This window comes from Episyrphus balteatus, chromosome 4, assembly GCF_945859705.1.
Source record: "Episyrphus balteatus chromosome 4, idEpiBalt1.1, whole genome shotgun sequence".
NCBI classification, from domain to species: Eukaryota; Metazoa; Arthropoda; class Insecta; order Diptera; family Syrphidae; genus Episyrphus; species Episyrphus balteatus.
In genome coordinates, this window is record NC_079137.1 from 39,469,067 (window position 1) to 39,473,995 (window position 4,929).

The window sequence follows — 4,929 nt, forward strand, 5'->3', positions numbered from 1 at the left end:
CAGGGATGGGAGTTGTACCCAAATGTAGGTTAGAGTCCCCGCTACCTTTTGGCATAAAAAATTTTATTTTCATTTTCTTCAAAATTCCGCGATATAGGCGTTGGAACGCTTTGATCTAGAGACAGGGGAGTGGTGCCATATGAAAGCTTATATTCTCAGCTACCCGATAGTGGTATAATCCGGTTTTTCGATTTTTTTCAAAATTCCGAGAAAATCGCGTTTGAAAGTTGGGGTAAAATTTTTTTTCGAAAAATCCCTGAATCTTTGAACGCTCCTGGAAGCTAAACCGCTTGAGAGCAATTTTTGGGAGTGATGCCAAATGATAGCTTGTGTCATGGGCCTACGCTTTGCACATTGTCAGATTTTTAAAAAATCGCCTTCCATGTTAAACCGCCACATCATGCCTATTTTTTCAGAATCGTGCCTATTTTTTTTTTACTTTTAAATTCTCCCGGTTTGAGAACGCGTGGACCTACAGGGATGGGAGTTGTACCCAAATGTAGGTTAGAGTCCCCGCTACCTTTTGGCATCTAAAAATTTTTTTTTCATTTTCTTCAAAATTCCGAGATATAGGCGTTGGAAGTTGGGGCGCTCACTTTCAGCTCAGCTCAAATGAGCTAAGCTATGGTACCTAGCTCAAATTTGAGCTGAGCTGAAATGTGAGCTTTTTGCAACCCTTGCAACTTGCCACATGGAAATTACCACATGCAACTTGCCACATGCAACTTGCCACATGCAGCTTGCCACATGCAACTTGCCACATACAACTTGCCACATGCAACTTGCCACATGAAACATGTAACTTGCAACGTGTTGTGTGTTTTATGTTTGCCGTACTGCGGCGAACTGCATTTTTAAATACTAAAGTACTGCCTACTCTAAAGGTGAAACGACAGCCCTGCCAGTGGCGTATCCAGAAAAAAATTTGGAGGGGGCTGGAAAATTTTTCAAAAATTTTTTAGAGGGGTACGAAAAATTTGTCTCTCTAATTTATTCATCTTTGATCGAGAGTGAAGCGCAGTGCTGCGGTACTGAAAGTAGTATAGTAGCATTTAACTGCTCTTGACGAAGACAGCTCCGTACTACTGTCTCCTATTTTCAAAGTTCTTGTGTCCCAAACATTTTACACAAACAGCAAGAAGTTGAGTCAAATTTAAAAAAAAACACTTTATTTTGTTTGAACTTTGTCATGTGCTGTGTTTACAGATTTATTCCTTTCACGGTGTAGTTTTTGAGCTATACTCATCACCATTTTCGATATGTTCCGCAATTCGACCGCAAGTTATTTGAAATCACTTTTCAATTTCACGTGAAATAAAATATCATATTCTTCATTTCGATCGATTTCGAAAACTTCGAAATTGCTTCGAACTGTCAAAACTGAAGGATCATCCATTTTTATTTTGTTTCTGAAGTTAAATTATTACTACTGGATGCAATTTTATCGGCAATTTTAATGGAAAAAAAGAAGAATTCAAAAGAAAAAATAAGAAGACACACATAAGTTTTGATAATATTTTGTCCAAAAATTACAGTACGTATTATATGTACTAAAGAAGAGATGTATTCCGAATTGGACTTAAATTCGAAAAAAAAACTACCCCAACCCCCAACTTCAGCTAAGGCTCTTACTCAAACAAACACAAATAGCAGTTTCAGAGTTTGGAGGGGGCTCGAGCATCTGAGCTGCCTCTAAATCTATAAGATTTACGAACAAGTTTCAGTATTCATTACTATGAAATTAGGTAAAAAATAACATGATCTTGAACGCTTGGGGGGGGGCTTGAGCCCCCTGAGCCCCCCCTTCAATACGCCACTGAGCCCTGCTACCCAGGGTGATCGCGTCATAATCCCTTTTACATTCTTGTCAAAAAGTAAATTTTCATACTCACCCTCCCATAAGAAGTATAACTTCAAAAACTTAAATTCTGAATTAAAATTACATACCTTGGCCAACTATTTTGTTATGTCGTGTTTAAATAACCCAAATATTGGTATAACAATTACACCTTGCTTTGCATTAAAAGCTCATAAAGTTAGCAAAAAATCTAACTTTTTCAAATTAACGACAGGTAATTAAAATCTAGCTCCAGTTTTTTTCCTCCTTCCTTCATATAAGCATGTTAGTTTACTTTTAATCCCAATCAAATTTCAATCACAACACGACACAAAAAATCCTTTTTTTTCTCAGGAAAAAAAAAAATAAAAACCAAAGTCAAATAACAACAACAAGAAAAATAATAAAATAAAGTCTTCCTATGTTAAAAACTTTGCCAGGATTATCGCATCGCACATAGTTAATATGAAGTAACCGCCCTATAAAAGAGAAAGAGAACAAAACCATCATATACAGCAGCTATTGCGCCAGGAAGTCAAATAGCTACAAGAAAACCAGCTAAAAAGCTACTTAGTCAACACGCAAGCATATAAAAATGTTGCTCCCAGAAATCTAAAAAAACAACAACAAGCTTAAGGTATGTACATATATGAAAAAAAAATAAACAGAAACATTTCATATACCTATATAGAAAACTAAAATGAAAAAAATAATTTCAGCTTTAAACGGAATCCCTGTAAAAAGGCCATAAAAATCCCCTTAAGAGAACCTCGACTTGTTAATGGCTGTTAACACGTCATTTGGCAATACACCTGTATGCAGCTTGTGTAGTAGATTACCAACTATTAGGTACCCAAACCCAGAGCACCATCATATCGGCGGCGGCGGTGGTGGTTCTCTGCTCAGAGCTCGCACAGCTCATTTGGACGCTTCCAAGGAAGTCTCTCAAAATTGCCGGTTTTAATAGTGGGTGCGCGCAATGTAGGTAATGTTACCGGCAACTTGCGGTACACATGCAAATCTCTTATACACTTCACATTCATGTGAGAATTTTTCCGATGAAAGATTGTGAGTGTATGTCCCGGGAAGTGACCAAAATCAGAGAAAAAAAAAGAAGAGTTAACCCAACCATTTGGCGACAAAGTATTATGCCAAGCCATCATCATGTCGTTCCTTTCCACCTAAATGGGCAACTTAACCGACCGAGATATCCAGTTGCAGTCTATTAAACTGATTTAGGTTTGTATAAAAGGCAAACTGTAGCACTGCAAAGCCTGGGTTCATCTCTCTCCATATAATACCGAAGGAGATTCCCAAGTTCCCATAGTACATAAAAATGTGTATGTGTGTGTGTTGTGCCGTGTTTGGTGACCATATATGAGGTTGACCAAAAATGGCAAACTACTTGGTCTTGTTAGAGGTTGTTAGGGCTTCTGAATGGCGATGATGATGATGGTGAAATGGCGATGATCTGCATCCCAACACACAGGTTCATTGTGTGCCATTCTTGTGTTCTCGTCATTTGGACTCAGTGATATGTGAAATTGTGGGAATTTTGTTATAGGTCCCTTCTATACTTCGGATGGAGCTGGAGGGTGCGTATATCTTTGTCGTCGTCGTAGGTCTTCTTCCTTTTGGTCTTTTGTTATAGGTATATTTACCATACACCCACATACAAAAATTCAAAGAAGATTATGTGGGCTAAAAGTGTATATTTTGTGTCGAAAGTGCGGAAGTTCGTGTGAAGTAGAAAATTACTTTGTGTTTGTCCTGGATAACTCTAATATGAATTATGATAAGGACCATCGACCATAATAATATATCTAGGATTCAGTTCATTTTGAGTTCATAAAACTTTGAGATGGCCTAAAAACGTAATCAAATGAAACATAATTCAATTTTAAAGTTTTCTTATATATGTAGAATGCGCTTCTGGAATGAAAATAGGCTAAAGAAGAGCTATAGGATGAAAATTAAGAGTAATTTCTAAGAAAACTTTCAAAGGATTTCGCTCTTGGTAAAGTTTTGAAATTAATTTTCATAACAGTATTTCATATGTTTTGCATTATGCAAAGAATTGACCTAATTTTTAAGTGAATAGGTATATTGTTCTTTTTGTTACACTGAATGCTAGTAAAGACATTAACAGTGTTTTATTGGTAACTGTGCACGTAGCAGAGTAAAATTTTCAGTGAAAACCAACAAAAATTAAAATTTATAGAATTTGCTATAGCAGATTCGTAATATTTTTATCCTCATCGTGTGCTGTCATAAACTAAGTTTATGAAGTTGACGATTTGGATTTTGTGTATTCTTTCTTTACATGCATGCAATTTCGTTAATGTTCTTCGGTAACTGATTTCAATTTTGGATATAAATCATAAATTTTTTAATAAAGAGTCCTACAGCAAGTATCAAGATATTATATCTACATTTTGAATACATTTTTGGAAATCTTTATTGTTTTTGTTTAAATTTGTGTTTAAATGCAATATACACCAAATAGATGTCGTATTTTTTTTTTTTTTTTTAGTAATTTTAGTATAATATACCGTGATATTCTGTAACGATTTGCGCTCAGTAAGTTAGATTTAATATTTGTTTTTGTAATTCAAAAAAATTTGGTTGCTAATAGGCGCTAAACGAAATTTTATGAAAGTTTTTAGTTTTTCGATTTTGTGTGAAAAAAATTACTCATACGCCATACAACGGTTTTTTATGATTATAGTTATTACAACGTTATTGCACTTTTTTTTTTACCGTCGAGAAACATATGTATATTTTGGGATATATTTTTATTACAGCAAAAATGTGAACTGGTAAAGAATCGGGAGCCGCAGTACAAGTGAATCGTTTATTTTCAGAAACGACATAGTAAGGCCATGAGCATTATCTTTTCAGGAGCAAAAAGTATCATTTTTTTATGTTAAAATTCCACAACACTTCAAATTGAGTGTCGGAAAATGAAAAAATTGAAAAAAGCTTAAATTCGAAATTTTTGTTATCGTTATTTACAATTTTGGCCTATTTGTTAAAATGTACACTTTAATTACTCAAAAACCGTAACATTTATCAATGTAACATAAAATCTT